Source organism: Barbus barbus (assembly GCF_936440315.1).
Source record: "Barbus barbus genome assembly, chromosome: 22".
Lineage (NCBI taxonomy): Eukaryota > Metazoa > Chordata > Actinopteri > Cypriniformes > Cyprinidae > Barbus > Barbus barbus.
Genome location: NC_136750.1, coordinates 13,074,035 through 13,095,141, shown reverse-complemented (window position 1 = coordinate 13,095,141; position 21,107 = coordinate 13,074,035). Strand labels below are relative to the sequence as shown.

Below are 21,107 nucleotides of genomic sequence, written 5' to 3'. Positions count from 1 at the left end.
CTCTCTAAGGAGCAGATTCCAGATGCTCCACAGTAAAACTGAAATCAAAAATGTCTGGGAAGGAGGTGGGCCAGAGGTGGATCAGGGGGAGGGATGGTGGGCCAGGCCCGTGTAGCAGCAGAGGGCCTGGAGACACCTCTGTGCCAGGGTGCCAGGGTGGTCCCGGCAGAGCAGGAGACCAAGGCGGGGCAGGCAGAGCAGGAGGATCGTGAGCAGACACTGCCGCTGCCTCGGAAGCGCTGTGAGTGTGCACTGCCGCCTCGGAAGCGTTGTGAGTGTGCACTGCCGCCTCGGAAGCCTTGTGAGCGTGCACTGCCCCTTCAGGAGGATCGTGAGCAGGCACCGCCGCCTCGGAAGCCTTGTGAGCGGGCACCGCCGCCTTGGAAGCCTTGTGAGCGAGCACCGCCGCCTCGGAAGCCTTGTGAGCTAGCACCGCCCCTTCAGGAGGATCGTGAGCGTGCACCGCTGCCTCGGAAGCCTTGTGAGCGTGCATCGCCCCTTCAGGAGGATCGTGAGCGGGCACCGCACTTCGGAAGCCTTGTGAGCGGGCACCGCCGCCTCGGAAGCCTTCAGAGCGTGCACCGCCCCTTCAGGAGCATCGTGAGCGGGCACCGCCGCCTCGGAAGCCTTGTGCGCGGGCTCCGCCGCCTCGGAAGCGTTGTGCGCGGACGTGACAATATTTGCATTTCAAAGATTCAAACTGCATGTGAAGTGTTTGAAGATGCATTGAAAAATCAGTTTTGAGTACATTTTCATTTGTTTATAGTATATCACATGTTTGAACTTAAAATACCTGTTTTCTGTTTGAATATATTTTAACAATTCATTCCTGTGATTGCAATGCTGAGAATTCAGCAGCCATTACTGCAGTTTTCAGTGTCACATGCTTCTTCAGAAATCATTGTAATATGGTAATTTGGTGCTCAAGAAATATTTCTTATCATTATCAATGTTGAAAAATATAAATGTTTTTTATGTAACGCGTATTACATTTTGTAGTGCATTTGTGTTTGTTTTTATCCGTTAAGGTTGTCTCTCTGTTGTGCTGGTCTTTGATGTCATTTCCTGTAAAATAAGCTATTTCTTTAGTCACCGTTCCTTCTTATCTTTGTACTGTGTATCTGACCTGGAGCATGTCATTACATCTAATAGTCAGACGTTTCACAAACTGCCTATATTTTGTTGTGTCTCTTTGTAGAGGTGGAAGGAGAAGGAAAACTATAAAGCTGAGTAGAGATCTATCAGATCTGGTGGTGCTCACCAACTCTGTGGCCTCTCAGGAGTGTTTAGATGAGGGTGAGAAATTTTCCTATTCTACCATGTCTGATTATCGATACCTGCTGTCAAGGCTTTGCAATATAGATGTTTAAAAAATTGCTTTCACTATAAAAATATGGTGTGAATGATGTCAACCCACCAATTTCCACTTTTCGGCAAAGGCTGTCTCAAGAACATTGCTCTAACCCAAGCTTTCTTTCACCTTCTTTCTCAGGATCGCCCTATAATGTTTTGTCGTTTAGTGAGACACAAGCTCAGCACCTGGTGCACCATCGGTCTGAGCGCTTCTTGAATTTCAACCAACGACAGCTCTCTCGGATCTATCCCTCTGCCTACCGGATCAACTCCAGTAACTTTAACCCACAGACGTACTGGAATGTGGGATGCCAACTAGGTGAGGAACAACACACAGACGTCCAAACACTCATGAAATTCACATAGATACAAACATGCATACATACAAAAATCTTCATCTGTTGATGCGCATGCATATTTTCAAAGAGAATGAATTGTAACTCTTTGTAACTTTGTATACTGACAAACAGTAATTATTGTAGAGTATATCACAGAATGCTTACAAAAAACAAATATCAATATTAATGTGCTCAGAGGCATCATGCCCATTCAAAGTGAGGAGGCACGTGCCCCCTCAGATTTTTGAGCCAAGTGGATTTTGAATGCAGCTTCCAAATGAGAAAAAATAGCAGATTAATATTTTCTATATTTAAAACAATCACTCCGGTGTCATTAGATCGTTCAGCGCGTCATATCATCAGCTGCTAAATTCAAATCTGTGTTCGCTGGCTGGCACTGAGACAGACGTGTTTTTACAGCACTGCGCATTATAACCAATCACACACGATTCTGTTGAGCTTATGAATGCAATGACCGATCAGAGGTGTTCAGATGAGTCATCGCTTAAATGCCGGAGTTTTCTTCTCTCGCGCGCTGACTGAATACCTCTTTCTGGCGAATTCTCTCTCAGAAACAACAAAGTGAAAATGTGTGTCCGAATCTGTAAGATATTAATTTCATAGTGTAAACAGATTCAGTGATTTTAATGGGAGTTTTTGAGAGTGCTTGAACTAGACTCAGTGAAAATGTTCTTTGATAATGTAAATGTTCTTTGCTCTCTTTCTGTACAATGAAAGTGTTATGATTAGTAGCCTAACATGCAATGATTTTATTCACATTAACTTTCAATGTTAAATTCACATTAAAACTATGTTATGGCATGACACCCATAAACAGACAGGTTTTTATGCATAGCCTAGTTAATAATTACATTATTAGACCATCGTCCACTATTGATCAACATAATCTATAAAGGTGAATCAAGATATTTCATGATATAGTTTATGCGTTTGGGAATGTTTCGAATAAAAAGGAAAAAAAATATAAAACATAAGTGCTGTTCTGGCTGCTGTGTGTCACATAGTGAATTGTTTTGAGTTTGTTTTGTAAGAAATCAGCATCCGATAGGAATCCCACCACCTCTCCAGTGCCATGCGATAACTTACCTTAGTTTTTATATTTTATATAAAGTACTGTATGTGTGCCTCCTCAGCATATACCATATTACTATTAATTAAATTTCTGTATGTAAGGCAAGGACTGAGGGAGTGAAAATACAGGTAACCCATTAGTAATTAATAAATAATTATTAGATAATTCTTCAAGAATTACTTAGAACCTGAAACAGTATTCTAAAGTGAAAACATAGGGAGCCCATTAGTAATTAATAAATAATTATCAAATAATTATGGCAGGACTTATTTTGAACCTGCAAGAGTAGGCCTATTCTAAAGTGAAAATATAGCGAAACCTTTAGTAATTAATAAGGAATTAATTACTTATACGGGAGCTGGGCTCAGGGAAACTGCTGTTAACTAGGCATTAACACAACACAAAAACTACCTAAGACTAAAAAACAAATATGACCCAACAGCTTCATCCCAGTGTTTCAGAAAATAAATTAATTGATTAATTAACAAACCACCATTTTACAGAGTGTACTGTATCTGTAGTAAGTTGGATAGTTATGGCAAGACAGTTGAGTCGCGGTTCTTTTCCGAAGCAGATTTCCTACAGAACAAGGAAATTATTTACCATACAGGCAAAAACATAAGGGGTGAGAACCAGAAAGGCTTAAGTGACATTTCACTAACTTTACAGGAGGGCCAAAACAAAAACTTACCATAGGTTGATCTGACTTTGTGCACTGATTTCAATCGTTTATAATAAAAATTTGTATACTCATGGATGACAGTATACTTTTGCCAGTATAGTGAAGTGACATTCAGCCAAGTATGGTGACCCATACTCGGAATTTGTGCTCTGCATTTAACCCATCCAACGTGCACACACACAGCAGTGAACACACACACACCGTGAACACACACCCGGAGCAGTGGGCAGCCATTTTATGCTGCAGCGCCCGGGGAGCAGTTGGGGGTTCGGTGCTTTGCTCAAGGGCACCTCAGTCGTGGTATCGAGGGTGGAGAGAGCGCTGGACATTCACTCCCCCCACCTACAATTCCTGCCGGCCCGAGACTCGAACCCGCAACCTTTGGATCACGAGTCCAACTCTCTAACCATTAGGCCACGACTTCCCCACATTAAATATATCCATTTCACCCAAAATGTCACTTACGCCCTTCTGGTTCTCACCCCTCGTTATGTACAATTATAATAATGAGTGTGCAGCAAACAATGTGCAGCAAACAAAATGCATATTTCATTTCCATTATAGGCTAATAATAGTAGTAGTGGAATGTAACAAAGTTGGTACTATAGTGTCCTTTTATCAAGTAATTTAAAAAAATTAATAGGCCTACTTATAATTTTACTGGATTAATATTTTATTGGGTATCTGTACTTTTGGTCAAGTACTTGATTTGTGGGCCACAACCTGATTATTATAGTGACTATTTGCGTATAATTGTTCAGTAGTAGTTATTTCATAGTTATTTTTATTGAACCTTAACTAGTAGATAATTAATAGTAGTTCTTCAGGAGGTGTGACAGAATACATAAGTTATTGTTTAGCTAACTGTTACTTAACACAATCATAAAATTGTATTACATACTGATTAGTTAACACATCTTCCTTAGTAGTTAACAGTAGTGAGTTAGGTGTTAATGAATCATTACCTGTTAGTTCTTCAATAATTCCTTATTAGTTATGCAGTAAGTAAGAAACAGTATTCTAAAGTCTTACCAGTGATTTTTTTAAGCACACTAACTGGTATGGTGTGTAAAAATTTAGATCCATAAAATCTAAATTGCCAAATGTACCTATGACCCAGTTGACCCTCTGACCCTACTTTGTCAGTGTATGCGCACAAGGTGTGTGTTTTAGCAGTATCCTCTGTAATACCATATGCTCCCTGCTGCACATACCATCTGGGTCTTGGTTGTGCAGACAAATTGACAAGTTGGACCACTTGTCCAATTCTACATATGCAAAGTCATGTAAGAAAATGCACATATGCAATTTTCAGATGCACACACAAGCACTATTGATGAGAGTGTGACAAAGCTTTTACATACATAAACACATATTGTGTGGTGCAAAATTATCAGAGCCTATTAGTGAAAGTGTATTAGTTTTGCATTCCTATAATTTACATTGGTATCCCAAATTATTAGACCCCTGGTATTTTCACCAGTGCTGTAAAATGAGGATGCTGTCAAAAATAATGCCATAAATATATTTTCTTTATCTATTAACTACATTAAATCAACATTTGTTGTGAACATCCTTTGTGTTTAAAGCAGCTTTTGCTCTAGGGACACTTACGCATCATTTTTCAGGTAGCTTTGCAGGTAGGTCTCTTGAAGCATCTTGGAGACGTTGCCACAGTTCTTCTGGATTTAGTCTGTCTCCGTTTGTTCTGATCTATTGTAGAAATAGCGTAGCAGATATAATTATGTTTTCATTTTACATAATACCATTTCTTTTTTTTCATATAATTTTGAGCATTTTGAATGTGAATGATGAGGCAGCTAACAGAAAAGAAGTAGCGATGAATCATATAGACAAAAAGAAAGAGGGTGAAGAAAGAAAGTAAATCAGAAATTAACCATGACAGGAAAAAGTTGCAAACGAGGATGCAGAAGCTTCGCAAATGCAGATGTGTGTGTGTGTGCCATCATAAGGGTCCAATAAACAACAGTAAATTGGAACTCGTGGAGCCGCAGCTGAGTTCTGCCCCCTGATTGTTTATTGAATAAAATGTTTACCAGGCCATGATAAAACCTCATAGTTTGTTAGACATCCAGTTTATTTAGCTGTACACGGCTGAATAAATACATGGAATTGTTTATATGAAAATCAAAATCCTAAATAAATGAAGGAAGGATGGAAAGATACAAGGAAAGAAAGAAAAATGGACTAAAAAGTAAGTTAATAAAGGTTTGGAAAATAGAATGAAAGTTTTTCTTTCTTTTTTTTTATTTAACCCACAGTGGCATTAACTACCAGACTGATGGCCGTATCATGCAGCTGAACAGAGTCAAGTTCATGGTGAATGGAGGCAGTGGCTATGTGCTCAAACCCGGCCTAATGTGTAAAGGTACACTTATGCATTCAAAATTCTGGTATATCACGGTATAATACCACTCTGTCATGACTTAAAGACTTCACTGTAAGAATTGCTTAACACTTAAGTGTCAAATAATTCTTCAGTTACTCTAGGTATTGTGTTGGTCTCTGAAAATCTATTCCAGGCTCCTTCAATCCACTGAATGATGATCCGCTGCCGGCAAATCCGAAGAAACAGTTGGTGATAAAAATCATTAGTGGACAGCAGCTGCCCAAACCTCCCGATTCAATGCTGGGAGACCGTGGTGAGGTAAGCAGGTGCCGGCTAAGAGTACATTTCCAATCGGGTTCAGAGTTGAAATGGAGTTAATACATTTGACGTTTGTGGACTTCATCCATAGATCATTGATCCCTTCGTTGAGTTGGAGATTATTGGCCTTCCGGTGGACTGCTGTAAAGAACAAACCAGGGTTGTGGATGATAATGGTACAGCTTTGTTCTCGTGTCCTGGGATTTGTAGAGCTTATTTGAACAGAAATAAAGTTTTGGGGCATTAACCCTTGTTAACTTTCTGTGTAATTGTTAATGCAGGATTTAACCCTGTGTGGGAAGAGACTCTGTCTTTCACACTTCACATGCCTGAGGTGGCTCTAGTATGCTTCCCTGGTTTGGGATCATGACCCCTGTGGGATTACAAATTTATTAAATGTTTAATTTAGGTTCCAATACAATAGTATATAAACTGAGAAAGTTTAGTAGACTGAATTTTAGCATTTGAAGTATAAATGATAATTACTGAGTTTCCAGCAAGAGATTCCTGCCAGACCTGTTTTCTCCATTGTAAATTAAATGAGTCATATTACGGAGACTCTCACCTTTTGTCCTTAATGGCTTTTGGAGCCTGAGCCCCAGCCCCAGTCGTTGAATAGTTAGGCTGATTGGATTAGCATTTATACAGTTGAATAGTTATGCTGATTGAATTAGGACTGGTAACACTCTAGAGTCTGGGGCGGGTTCCTAAACCTGTATACTTCATTTCCGAGTGTATCCACCTCTATGTAAATCCCTCCCCCTTGAAATGTATATAAACTACAATGTATACTGTTTGAGTAAGACTTGGATGACTACAGCGACTACAGCGAGTTCTCAATAAAGAGTAACTTATCCCAAAGTCTCCTGGTCTCTGCTTTGACGAAGGAAAAAGTTTCCAACATGCCGTGACCCGGATAGAGCTCCTCACCTGAATCCAAATTGAGACTTCAAGCTCAAAGATCTGACTGTGTTCCAGACTGAATCTTTCTGTGAAACCAAAGGGTTGGTGAGTGCCACTCTATCCAAAAGAACCTTTAAGACCAGTACAAATGTATTATCCTCTGTGCCGTCAGAGAAGAGTTAACAGACAGCTGTAGGGTTTGGTTAACTAAGTTATCCTCTAAAGTTTTCTTTTAGAGAGGAAATTTATCCTCTGTTCAGGCAGGGAAGATTAGCATTACATGTTAATATTCGTTATCCTCTGTCTAATCAGGGAAGGTTGTTTAACAGACTAGTTTATCCTCTACGTTGCTAGAGAAGGTTTATCCTCTGTACAGTTAGGGAAGATTTATCCTCTGCTTTACCAGGGAAGGTGATTTATCCTCTGTGTAGTCAGAGAAGATTCATCCTCTGTTCAGGCAGGGAAGATTAGCATTACGTGCTAATATTTGTTACCCTCTGTTTCGGCAGGGAAGAATTGGTTATCCTCTGTTCAGGCAGGGAAGAATTTGTTATCCTCTGTTCAGGCAGGGAAGATTAGCGTAAAGTGCTAGTAATTTGCGTTATCCGTTGCTCTGGCAAGGAAGGTTAACAATAGTTGATGTGTTAACAAGCATACCCTCTGTTGAACAGAGAAGTTTTAGTGTTTTGATTGTGTGGTAACAAAGAAACTCACAATATGTTTAGAAAGAATGCTAGACTGATCCCCACAACTGAAAAAGGTGGTCTAGCGACTCCTTTGTGGTCAGATAGCGAATTCAAATCACTGTTAGGAGTACAAATGAACCTAATAGTCACTGAGAAAGTTAGACAAGAACTAACGCAGAAATATGAGATTCATCCAGACAAGACTTGGTCAGTAGATGAGTGTAAAAAGGTACTAGGAGCATGTATTCGCAAGAACAACGTGAAAGGCATTATATGCTGCCACAGAGAATTTGGTTTAGCGCTAGCTACACAACAGTCTCAGCGTAACTCAGAGCTAGAGGAACAGAACAAAGAGCTCCGTGCTAGAGTATCCTCTTTGACTAAGAAATTGAACCGAAACAAAGCTTCAGCAAAAACTGATGTGGAAGAAGTTAGTCAGCCTGATAACAATTATCCTGACTTAAAAGCTTTCTTTGAAACAGATGTAACCATCCAATCAGTAACTGATGTGCCTGTAGATTCAGTGAAGGTATGTGGCGCTAGGAGAAGATCTCAGGGAATTGAGGGAACTGAAAGTGTTCCTCCCAACTCTTCTGTTGTCCAAATACAAACTGTTGCCAAAGTGCTAGGACCTAAAGATATAGAGAGACTATCCCAGAGTTTACCCTCAGCACGCACAAATTTTTCTGAATTTAGAAGAGCATTGATCAGCAAAATGCGTCTCTATGACATGTCCTTGGCAGAAGTCACACAGCTAATGTCAGAAATTCTAACTGAATCTGAATTCAACAGTTTTGAGTCCGCTGTTACTTCTGAACTACAACATGCCAGTAAAGGCGATTTGAGAGAAGGTGTTTTGAAAATTCTAAAGAATATCATGGGACCCAAAATAGACTGGTCCAGAATCACTAACTGTGTGCAAAGGCAAGAAGAAACTGTAAGTGAATACACGGAAAGGTTTTGTCAGTCAGCTGCAGCATACAGTGGAATAGCTGACACTCCAGAGAAGGTACTGGATCATAAAGGACCACTAGTTCGAACATGGTTTGATGGCCTTTTATCAGAGCACAGATCTGCTTTGCCATTCTTAGATCTCACATGGTCCACTGGAAGCCTGCAAAACAACTTGGACAGGTTAGCTACTTGGGAAAGAGACTCTGATGTTAAAGCCAGAGTAAAGATTGCAGCAGCATCCTATAAGGTCAATACCGAGAACCACCAGAAACGTAAATGTCCTAAGAAGGAGGGCAGTTGTCATTACTGTGGCAAAACTGGACACTGGATGAAAGAGTGTAGGAAAAGTAAAAAGACATTAGGAGAAATTAACAGCTTTACTCAGCTCCTACTCAGTCTACTTACTTCTCTGAAGCAGCCCCTCCCCACTTCACCGAACTGTTGGAGCAGCTTGCTCAGGTGTTAACTGTTAGGGCTGTGAGTGCTTAACTTCACTAGTAATGTACAACAAAGATGAAAGATCTTTTGTAATTTAAATAACAGGAAGGTGACTGTCACTTCCTTCCATTGAGAGAACGCTAGCTAAGTACACTCACAGCCTTCAAAGCTATACTACAGCACACTCCAGTCACTCACCTATCCTCTCTGGGTTATGATGTTTGTTATGACTGATGTTCCATTAGAGGATGGCGATGTCGCACAGTAAAGTTCGTACACCAACTACAAGGACAGACTAGGACACACAGACCAGTGAGAGCCCAGGGAAGAACCGAATGCAACAGGCTTCGGGGGCCAACCCTGCGGTGAAGACTCCCTCATAGGCCTTCCCCATCCACTAGTCCATTCTTACCTCACTGTTCCTTAGGTGTCGCAGGAATTAAGAAATAGGGAAAGAAGGAACAACAATAGCAGACTCAGATCGAACAAAGGACACAACCCTAGTGTTTGCAATCTTTTAGAACAAATACTGCTCTGTCGTCTTTTGTTTTCTTTCTTACTCTGTGCAGATACCACTTGATGGCTGTCCCGAGACCCATACGTACCGACCTCCTCACCTGCGTATGAAGCCACAACCTCTAAAAGACTAATAGACCCACTGCCGAGCCAACTGTCACGGAAGACAGAACAAACAAAAAAAAATACACAACGCAGAGACTCACATACGGGAACTTCAGTCATCCATCAACATGATCAAGATTGTCATACTACTAACAAAATCCAACAAGACATTGTTGATCTTTCAGAAAAAATACACAAGATGACTGAAGATAATTCTTCATGGTTCGGAAACTTAGGTAAACCCTGGCTGTGGATCAAGGAAATAGCAATTCTTCTGTTGTTTCTCCTACTGGCGTACTATCTATGCGTCCACAGTATCAAGTGTTTCATTCAACAAATGACTCACGCGTCTCACGAGAAAATGACAGTTCCAACCAGAAAAGACTATTACCCGTAAGAACTTCACGGACCTTAATTGCATGTTTGTTTCTGTGTCAGCATGCAATTACAGAAAATCAACACAGAGCATGTGCTATGTGCCTGTAACGATCACAAGTTACACGAATGAACTTTTAAGTGTCTAAATTTGTATTTTGTGAGAGTTATTAGAACTCTCAAAGGGGGAACTGTGGGATTACAAATTTATTAAATGTTTAATTTAGGTTCCAATACAATAGTATATAAACTGAGAAAGTTTAGTAGACTGAATTTTAGCATTTGAAGTATAAATGATAATTACTGAGTTTCCAGCAAGAGATTCCTGCCAGACCTGTTTTCTCCATTGTAAATTAAATGAGTCATATTACGGAGACTCTCACCTTTTGTCCTTAATGGCTTTTGGAGCCTGAGCCCCAGCCCCAGTCGTTGAATAGTTAGGCTGATTGGATTAGCATTTATACAGTTGAATAGTTATGCTGATTGAATTAGGACTGGTAACACTCTAGAGTCTGGGGCGGGTTCCTAAACCTGTATACTTCATTTCCGAGTGTATCCACCTCTATGTAAATCCCTCCCCCTTGAAATGTATATAAACTACAATGTATACTGTTTGAGTCAGACTTGGATGACTACAGCGACTACTGCGAGTTCTCAATAAAGAGTAACTTATCCCAAAGTCTCCTGGTCTCTGCTTTGACGAAGGAAAAAGTTTCCAACACCCCATTGGACGAGACTTTGTGGGCCAGAGAACCGTAGCTTTCAGCAGTCTCATGCCAGGTATGAGAAATTCTATGTGTGGGTTCAACTATCAGTAATGTTGGACCTGTGGACCTTTAAATGAAATGAAATGAAGATCCAAACGTAGGTTCAGGAGGAGCCTAATCTTTCATATACATGCAACCTATTTTTTGGAACTGTTTTTTTTTTTTAGTGCTTTTCAAACGATTAATCATGATTAATCGCATCCAAAATAAAAGTTTTTGTGTACATAATACATGAGTGTGCACTGTGTATATTTATTATGTATATTGTGGCGGGAGGAGCAAACAACAGACACAGTGGGCGTGGCGTCAAGCCTCGGAGAGGTTTTTATTAAACAAAATATTAAAATAAAGTGTCCAAAGGGGGAAAAGTGTCCAAAATAAACAGGGATCTGGTGTCCTCGTTGTGCTGCGGGGCTTGTGAAGGAGGGCAGTGTTCAGGAGGGAAGGGTCCAGGTAAGGGGCAGAGTCCGGCGGTCGCACGTGCTCCCGTCTGGAGGTCCCGGGGCGCGGGTGACGGCGGCTTCTGTGGCGGCTTCGTCCAACTCCTTAATCCCCGGGTGCTCGACGGGATTTCACGGCCCGGCGTCCTGGCCCGACGGCCGTTTCACGGGTGCGGTACCGACCGGACTGCGGGTCCGGCGGCTCGCGTCTCTGGCGGCGGCGGGTAGTTCCCTCTACGCTCCCTTTCCTGGACCCACGAGGACACCAGCGTGCATGCACGGGGAAGAGACCGGTCTCCCGCAGAGAGGCGCGCTCGGTGTTTAAACAGCGGCGGTGATGAGGCTCTATTCTCATCAGGTGCGCCTCATCACACGCCGCCAGCCCTGGCTGTTTCAGCGCCCCTCCTCTCTCACACACCCACTCCCGTCGGGAGCCTGGTGAAGGGCGGCGAATAAGGGACGAGGTGGTGATGATGGACAGGGGGGAGGCAGCCGACTCGTCACAATATATAAATACAAACACATGCATGTATATATATATTTAAGAAAAATATGTTGTTTGTATATGAAATGTATTTATATATAATATAAATATATAAATGTATGTAAATATTTTCAAAATATATACTGTATGTGTGTGTATTTCTATATACATAATAAATAAACACAGTACACATACATATATTATGTAAACAAAAACGTTTGTTTTGGATGCAATTAATCGCGATTAATCGTTTGACAGCACAATTTTTTTCTTAATCAATAAATAATGTTAGAATTACATAATATAATTAATTACATAATATTTTCACATTGTGTCAATATCGCAGTTGAATGAAAATAACATTTTCTGTTCACAAGTGATATTTACCTTTCATCATCATCACAATCATGTTGGTTGCGGTTTGGGTAAAAATATATTGTACATTATATAAATCAATTATATACATTTTAATTAGTTACTTTTATAAATAAATAATGGTTTAATTATTTGTTTGTTGTACTTTATGAATTATTATTATATTATATAATTCAATTATATGCATATTAATGAATTACTTTTATATAATAAGTTTATTTATTTATATTCATGTAACAAAATTCCAAAACTGGTGTAATAAACATGGGACATAAATGTGCCTGTAGTTTAAGAAACAGATATAAGTGCCACATGTTAAGTGCCACATTATCAGCTGATTAAATAACTGATATAATCAGATTAAAAAGACACAAAAGTAAAAAAGCATGTCATTAGAGTAATGGAGGCCTGAGGTGCTGCCTTTGGACACGTCTGCTGCTGAACTCTCTCTGCCCTCACATAGACAGTCACACGGTCTCACCGATGAAGACATGCTTCTGTGCTAAAGCTATGACACCATGTCTTTCTTCCTGTTTTTTTTAAATATTTTTTTTAGTTGCATTCACTCTCTGAACATTCTTGCAAATGCAAAGCCTTTCTTCCATCCCATTTTCAATCATTCTTCCTCTTTCCCACTCCTGCAGGATATAGACACGTTTATTTGGAAGGAATGACAGAGGCATCCATTTTTGTCCATATCACAGTGCATGACATCTATGGGAAGGTGAGCTTATAACTACACAGACAGCTGTATGTAATCAGTCTGATAAAGATCCACAGCCATTTCCACTGGGCATGTTACCAATTTAAATTCTACTGTCTATTTCTTCATTCATTTAGCAATTAGATCAGTTCCTACCCTAGTAAGAAGTAATATATTTACAATACATTTATTTTATACTTTTTATACTAAGTATAGTTCAAATCTATTAACATATTTACTGACAGATAACCCGAGACTTACTGATATTAAGTCTAAAATGTGTTTTAATGTCACTTTTGATGAGGATTGTATGATCTTTGGATAGTATCGGTCTTTAAATGCAAAATATTTAAAGTGTACCTGAAGTATACTTTCAATATTTCCACTTTAGCACTCATTCAAATAGATTAAGTATATATTTAGTTGGACTTCAGCACTACTTCCGCACAATTAAAGACTTTAAGTATACCAGTTCAGTCTACTAAAAGTACAATTGCAGGGCATTTGAATAAGTACATAAATATGAAAATGTGTTTTTAGTATACTTAGCATGAAATAAATGTATTTCAAATACATTTAAGTATATTTGTTTTTCACTAGGGTATTCATTGCTAAAGCACCATTTTCCAGGAACTGTGGAAATTTGATTGAATAAAAAGGTGTTAAAAAGCTCACCAAACACATGTGATTGTGACATTTGTGCCTTATTTCCATCTCAAAACAGAAAAACGGATCTCAAATAGCAAAATACCTTTATTGACCCCCCCCCCCGTTAACATTTTATTGAAGCTCCTCCAACCTTTTTACTTTCCAGTGGAGTCCTTTAGTCCTCAATCCAAGCTATACCATAATGCACTTGCTAGGAGCTAATAAGGCACCCTGGCTATGTAGTGTGCTGCATGATACTGCATGAGCGTCAATGTGATATCCTGTTCTTGCTCAGTGAACACTAAGCTGTTGTAAATGTGCTTTTGTATGGAAACGCCTTTTAAAGTTAATTTTGTCCATCTGTTTTTATTTTGGTTAGTTCTGTCCTTGGTGTTAAAGCTGGATTTGTTTATTGTAAAAAAAAAAAATAATTTTGAAGGCTAGAAACATGAAAGATGGTCGAATGAATCAATGGTTTCAAATTAATATGCTGCCATCTGTTGGATTTAGTCAGTAATGAAACTGTTTGTACAATTGTTCGTGGTCTATACAAAGATTGTCCCTGTGAGGTTATGTTGAAGTCGACTGTTTGAAATGAATATATGTGACATTGCATGTATGTGTTTTTGTCTGTGAGAACAGTTTGATTTATCCTGGGACCCAGCCACACATTTTCTTTTCTTTTTTTAAATTAATTTCTTTGACATCACATATGTAAATATGGTTTAATTTATAGAAGACATCCTGGGATTTTTAGAATATAATATGCTTTCCTTTTCCTCATCTTGAGTTTACAGAAATGTATTTATTTATTTATTGTAATGGATCAACTTTGTAAATATACATGAACTCATTATAGTTATTTTAAGAAATATATCATTTTGTTCTACAAGGAAAAAATAAAGGAAATCATGTGTTACATATGTCTTGTTATCTGTAGACAAGACAAGACAAGACAAAAAAAAATAAAAAAAAAATAGATACATATAGGTTGGAAACACACATTTTTGTGTGTCACATTAGCAAGTAAAACATTTATCATTTCTCATTTTTTTTTGGTCCCAGAAGTTTAAATGGCTTAATAAATATCATATGCTGAATTCTCTCTCTATCCCTGTCTGTTTCTCAGGGTCGTCAGCTGTGAGGTTTTAGAGGCTTATTTAATAAAAGTTCCAAGTCCTCAGTGGACACACATATTGGAGTTCCACCTCATAAGCGATCCATAACCGACAACCTCGTTCGGAGGACTGCCAGTGCCCCTGCTAAGGGTCGCAAAAAAATAAAGATGTCACTGACTGAAGCTACAAGTGACAGAAAGCACAGCACTGGGGACCCTCAAACCACTTGTGTAGAGAGGAGAGCAGGAAACAGAAAAGCCCTCCAACACTGCCCAGCATCCATGCCCCTGGATAAGCTCCTACATAGTCACCTCAGCATGTCCAAACCAGATCGGGAGGGTCCTGATCCTGGAGCTGACACAGTCATTGGTCAGTTCCTTAAATAATTCCCTTGACATCCCCTTTGTTACAGAAGAGGTACGCAGACGGAACTATGGTCAACAGGTTTGTTTATTAGAACCAGCAGTGAGGCAGAAGCAGTGGAATTGAGTTGAGTACTTGACTGGGGATATCGAAAGGATAAGCTGGAGGGTAATCTTCGGTCTTGCTTACAGGAATCATGGAGCAATAGACAGATCGGCGGAGACACACCGCAGTCACGGAGCTGAATCAGAGAAGTCACTGGAGCAGGTAGCCGAGGAATCCTAGGAGCACACACACAACAGGTAAGTAAGGTAACAGGTAAGTATCACGGGCATGTAGCAGAACTAGGCTTGGGTTAACACTAGCAGTCCTCTTTGAATTAACGAGACCGGACGTCGAGTGTTTGGCGGTGTGTGTCTTTATAGGAGGCAGTGATGAGGAGCGTGACGAGGAGCAGGTGAGTGTAATCAAAACACAGGTGAGAGTGATCGCTGTGATTTTGTGGTGGCAGAGCCTGGCAGATCTGTGACATTAGCTCCCCCTTCCGGAAGGTGCGTCCCGCACCGTAATAACTACATTGGGGAAGGAACGTCCTGAAGGCCGATGCAGGGCAGGGACACAGGGGAAGCCTCCAGGCTGGGTCCAGGGACTCGTGGCGGATCAGGAGGCTCGGGGAGCCGCGGCGGATCTGGCGATTCGGGGAGCCGTGGCGGATCAGGAGGCTCGGGGAGCCGTGGCGGATCAGGGGGCTCGGGGAGCCGTGGCGGATCAGGGGGCTCGGGGAGCCGTGGCGGATCAGGGGGCTCGGGGAGCCGTGGCGGATCAGGGGGCTCGGGAGGCCATGGCGGGACTGGAGACTCGGGAGGCCACGGCGGGACTGGAGACTCGGGAGGCCACGGCGGGACTGGAGACTCGGGAGGCCACGGCGGGACTGGAGACCCGGGAGGCCACGGCGGATCAGGAAGCCCGGGAGGCCACGGCGGATCAGGGAGCTTGGATGGCCACGGCGGATCAGGGAGCTTGGATGGCCACGGCGGATCAGGGAGCTTGGATGGCCACGGTGGGTCAGGGAGCTTGGATGGCCACGGCGGATCAGGGAGCTTGGATGGCCACGGCGGATCAGGGAGCTTGGATGGCCATGGCGGATCAGAGAGCTTGGATGGCCATGGCGGATCAGGGAGCTCTGTGGCCTTGGCCCCCGGCCCGGCCAACCTGGGGAAGTTCCCTGTGGGGCGCTCTGGAGGAGCGGGCACTTGAGAGCGCTCTGGAGGAGCGAAACTGGACCGGTCCAGTGGAGACATAAGATGGCGCTCTGGAATCGCGGACACCAGAGGGCACTCGGGAGGCGCGAAGCTGGACGGGACCAGCGGAGACACCGGAGGGCGCTCTTGAAGCATGGACTCTTGGGGGTGCTCGGACAGCGCGGACTCCCGGGGATCAGGAACGGCACTCCTGGCCGGGGTCTGAGAACTGGATTCTCGGGTTTCGGGATCGGCAGTCCTGGCCGTGGCTTGAGAACTGGATTCTCGGGGTTCGGGATCAGCACTCCTGGCCGTAGTCTGGGAACTGGATTCTCGGGATTCGGGGTCGGCACTCCTGGCCGTGGCTTGAGAACTGGATTCTCGGGGTTCGGGATCGGCACTCCTGGCCGTGACCTGAGAACTGGATTCTCGGGGTCCGGGATCGGCATTCCTGGCCGTGGTCTGGGAACTGGATTCTCGGGACTCGGGATCGGCACTCCTGGCCGTGGTTTGGGAACTGGATTCTCGAGGCTCGGGATCGGCACTCCTGGCCGTGGCTTGAGAACTGAATTCTCGGGGGCGCTTTGAAAGCGCTGATTCTCTGGGGTGCTCTGACAGCGCAGAGCTGAAAAAGGCAAGCGGGACTTATCTTTCCCTGGCGGCTTGCCTTGGCCGCGACCGGCGGCGGGGTAGAGAGACTAGGGGAAGATTTTAGCGCTGACTGGACAGATGTTACGCATGGGTCTAATACCTTAGACCCCAGGTCAGCGCTGTTGGAGACCCATTTTCGGGCATGCGGGAATACCAGGGGACGTGGGCTATTGACTTCTGTGGTCTGGCATGGGGAAAGTGGGTTACCGCTGTCTCTAGGGGTAATCTCGGGAGAAACTCCGACTCGGGATCGAAGACTCTCCAGCCACCGGATGACAGTTTCCTTCCAATCCAGCTGGGAGGTGTCCGGGAGCTTCATGGGATGATGGTAGAGGATCCCGAGTCTAGGGTACTGGAGAGGGCGAGCGGCACGAATGCACTTATTAATCTCAGCGGGTCAGGACTCGAAAGGGCTAGGGAAATAAATTGACTTCGGTCCTCCATGCTGTATGTCAGGTGTAGGGTCCGGTCTTCTGTTACAGAAGAGGTACGGAGATGGAACTATGGTCAACAGGTTTGTTTATTAGAACCAGCAGTGAGGCAGAAGCAGTGGAATTGAGGTGAGTACTTGACTGGGGATATCGAAAGGATAAGCTGGAGGGTAATCTTCGGTCTTGCTTACAGGAATCATGGAGCAATAGACAGAGCGCCGGAGACACACCGCAGTCACAGAGGTGAATCAGAGAAGTCACTGGAGCAGGTAGCCGAGGAATCCTAGGAGCACACACACAACAGGTAAGTAAGGTAACAGGCAAGTATCACAGGCAGGTAGCAGAACTAGGCTTGGGTTAGCACTAGCAGTCCTCTTCGAATTAACGAGACCGGACATCGAGTGTTTGGCATAGTGTAACAGTTTGAATGAAAACTGTTACACTATGCAATAATTTATATTATTACTCTTGCTATGAGGCATAAATAGAGTGGAAGTTGACAGTTGCTTCTTCTTCACTTTCAGTCAAATCCAAATATTATGTTTTATGATAAGAAACATTTTTCCCCCCTTAGCCTCTGCTATTATCTCAGAGAAGAAATTATATGCAAATTTTCATTATTTTTCTACAGTTTCACTTCTACTAATATTTTCATTGTTTATTTAACACTTTCACATGCTCTCTAATGTTTCACAGTCCTTTAAAAGAGATAGTTCACCAAAAAATATTAATTCTGTCATCATTTACTCTGTAACAGAAAACAGCTTTGTTCCAACCCTTTATGACCTTCATTCCTGTGCAATACATTAAAAAGATAAGATATTTTGAAAAAGTAAAATCAAATTTGGGTGAACTATCCCTTTAAGTATTATATTTAGATCCTCTACTGGTTCCTTTGAAGTATTCAGACATGCAGGCTTTTCTTTCTTTAATACCTTAACTTGCCTTTGTCTTGCTCTGTCTTTACTGTTGTGCTTCTCTATAGTAGAAAACTGACTAGGAAAACCCCTGCAGGTAATCCACAAGCCATACTCGGGTTGACTCACCTAAAACATTCAAGTTTTAAGCCATTGCACCAATGTTTTTGAACAACTTATTTTGTTTCATTAAAAAAAACTAATTCATCTTTAAAAAAAGAGCAACAAATCTTGGATGTTCAACAAATACCTGGATGTTCCCCATGCACCTACACAGTGCCATTATCAAACTTCCTTCTCACAGTCGTACTTGGTGGTACATTCCATTTGTCCTGTGTTTAGAGTGGTGTGTGTTGGATTTTGGTGTTTGAAGGTCAGTGAGGGTGTTTTTCTTTTGTACTGACAATCATCTCCTGTAAAATGTTTTCCACAGATTCCTTCCTCAGTGAGAAACCCAGATCTATCTCAGTGGATCTCCTCTTTGAAACTTCTGCCTTCAAAGAACCTGATGTCCATGCACTTTCAGCTGACCACATTCAAGACTGTAACATTGAGCCCAAAGATACAAAAGAAACTCCTTACCTGGTCATTGAGGGCAGTAGGGAAAGTCTGGGTAATCCTCACCAAGAACACTCAAGAGGTGGTCTCACCCAGACCGAAGCTGATAAATTATGTTCTTCCAAAGGGCCAGCAGACCACTTTTCAGGTCCTACAGATCAGTGTAATGGTGGCAGTAGCTCACTTAGTGAAGTAAGTCATAAAGAATTAAGCTAGTTGGAAGCCCCTAGAAAGAACATTCTAACACCCAAGGCAGTACTCACGTACTCCTCGACTTCCACTTCTTCCTCATCTTCAGGAACCATCACCAAATCGCACACTCCTAGAATGACTCTGCCAGACCAGAAGAGTCAAGTGTCCCTCCAGGACAGTGCTCTCTCTCACCTTATTGATGCTGTTTCACTAGAGAACGTGTATGACACCTGTGGGTCCATATCTGCTCTGATTGGCCAATTTGAGCTCACTGCTGAGCAGAGCTCCCTAATTCCATCCAACTCACAACCCATGAAAAATTATCTTCCTCCATCTGACCTTCTTCGTCTCAACACTGAGCTTTCCAGCACTCCACTAAAGGTTATCCAAAAATCTGTGTGCACAACCTCAGAGCTAACCGAGAGACCTTCTAGTCCTGAAACGACTGAACCTGCAGTCTTTACCATCTTGCTTTCTCCTGTTCCAACAAACACCCTTTGTCAAACCAACTTTCACAATGACTTGGTTGGTTCTCCTGTGGTCAGCAAGGGATCCTCACCCAACAAGATGCCTGTAGAATGGTCTGCACATGTAAATTTAAAGCAAAACTATAGCAGTGAATGCCATTCCACTGGTTCCTTCATAAACTTTGCATTTGGAGGATATAGAGAATCCTCAATCAATAGCACAGCCTCAGACCGCTTCTTGCTGTGCCAAGACTCTGAAAGCAGCAGTCTGATGGAGGTGGAGATCAATGTAGATGGGGATCCCTTAGACAACACACTGACCCCTTTGAGTCCTTTTCACGATTTCATAAGTGTTCACAGCTTAAACCAGACCTCCCCCAATCATGTACAAAGACTTGAACCAATCCATCTCCACAAACCCTCATACAATCCCTCTCCTATTCACTCATACTCCAGAGACACATCACCCTTTCACAGACACTACCAATATCCACACCAAAGTCTGAAATGTAACACCTACCTTACTAACAAATCACAGCGAAGGAAGTTTAACTGTGATAATGACTCCGGGAGATTTACACTTGGTGACCACCAGTGTTGGGGGTAACGCATTACAAGTAACGCGAGTTACGTAATAATATTACTTTTTTCAAGTAACTAGTAAAGTAACGCATTACTTTTTAATTTACAAGAAAATATCTGAGTTACTTTTTTCCCATTTATTGACTGACAGTGCGCTGTCATTCTTTTACTGTAGTTCTAGACTAAATGTGAATGTGCATTAATTCATCCCACTCGCAAAAAACTGATTTAGTATTCATCAAAATTAATTAAAACAGTGAAATGCAAACTCAGAATATGACGCAAAAATATGCATCAGAATATGATCCAGTTCAACCATACTAAGCAGCAAAAATGACTTTAGATAAACTAACAATTGTACTTCATTGTTTTTTTTTATTGCTGAAGAGTGTTGAACCTTCTTCTCCTGCGTTCTACTGCACAGACGTGAATTTACTCTTCCTTCAGCCTGAGGTCTATTCATTACACTTGTTGGTGTGAAAGGGCTTTTACATTTGCTATGATTAGAACTTTCTTGTATTAAAAACAAGCCCTGCTCTTATTTAAAAAGTAACGCAAAAGTAACATAACACATTACTTTCCATAAAAAGTAACTAAGTAACGTAATTAGTTACTGAAGACCCTCCACCATTTCTGTCAAGGCAACTGTCATCCCGCAGTCAAAGTCGTGTACGTCATATAGCCAATCGTGCACGTGAGAGACAACAGGAGGCCTTCAAACACAGGCCTGTTGAGGGTGCCATGGAAGTAGTTCTCCGTAATAAGCCAGTCTCTGCCCAAAATCCTCCTCCAAACAGGCATTCTACAGGCTCCTATATCGCTGGTTACCTGGACCAGCTGGGTCCTGAGGCCCGAGGCTTACCTGAAGGCGCCTGCACCTCACTACGCTATGGATACGGAGATCGCTACTATAATGATGATTCTGTACTCACTCCTGACTGCTCTAACTCATCAGAACCTGAGGTCTTCTTCCTACTTAGGCTTTGACCTTTCACTTCACCTGCTGTTTTTGACTGTGCATGTATTTCCTAGTAAAAGTTGCAACTACATGTAGCAGGA

General features: G+C 42.2%; 2 pseudogenes across 2 annotated transcripts in view; one reads left to right on the top strand and one right to left on the bottom strand.

Moving 5' to 3' along the window:
* LOC306888238 (1-phosphatidylinositol 4,5-bisphosphate phosphodiesterase eta-1-like) overlaps positions 1-21,035 on the top strand; it is a 57,047-nt pseudogene extending 36,012 nt beyond the window's left edge. The window contains exons 6-17 of the transcript in view: positions 1,199-1,296; positions 1,493-1,672; positions 5,749-5,855; positions 6,010-6,134; positions 6,226-6,310; positions 6,416-6,509; positions 10,817-10,891; positions 12,822-12,901; positions 13,695-13,770; positions 14,674-15,015; positions 18,683-19,966; positions 20,731-21,035. The product of the transcript in view is annotated as a 1-phosphatidylinositol 4,5-bisphosphate phosphodiesterase eta-1-like (transcript). The remainder of the gene's footprint in view (positions 1-1,198; positions 1,297-1,492; positions 1,673-5,748; positions 5,856-6,009; positions 6,135-6,225; positions 6,311-6,415; positions 6,510-10,816; positions 10,892-12,821; positions 12,902-13,694; positions 13,771-14,673; positions 15,016-18,682; positions 19,967-20,730) is intronic.
* LOC306888648 (extracellular calcium-sensing receptor-like) overlaps positions 1-21,107 on the bottom strand; it is a 77,888-nt pseudogene that overhangs the window by 40,132 nt on the left and 16,649 nt on the right. The window lies entirely within an intron of this gene.